Consider the following 251-nt stretch of genomic DNA (forward strand, 5'->3'; position numbering starts at 1 on the left):
GACTGCAGGTTCGACTCCTGCCTGGCTCGACACTTTTAGCTTGGCAGCAGATCAGACCTGCTCCTTCCGCGAGGACCTTCCTTCTCCTGCCTCCCATCCACCCTCCCAGGTCTTCTGCAGGGCAAAAGTGCTGGGGTGTCTTCTTGCCCTGCAGGAAGGGAAGAGTTCCTCCAGCACTTTCAGCAGACCCAGGCACCCCAAAATAGGCAGAGCTGGGGCCCACAGCACAGTCATGGGCACCACAGCAAATA

The sequence above is a fragment of the Pterocles gutturalis genome, unplaced genomic scaffold (genome assembly GCF_000699245.1).
Source record: "Pterocles gutturalis isolate BGI_N339 unplaced genomic scaffold, ASM69924v1 scaffold35870, whole genome shotgun sequence".
Taxonomy (NCBI): domain Eukaryota; kingdom Metazoa; phylum Chordata; class Aves; order Pterocliformes; family Pteroclidae; genus Pterocles; species Pterocles gutturalis.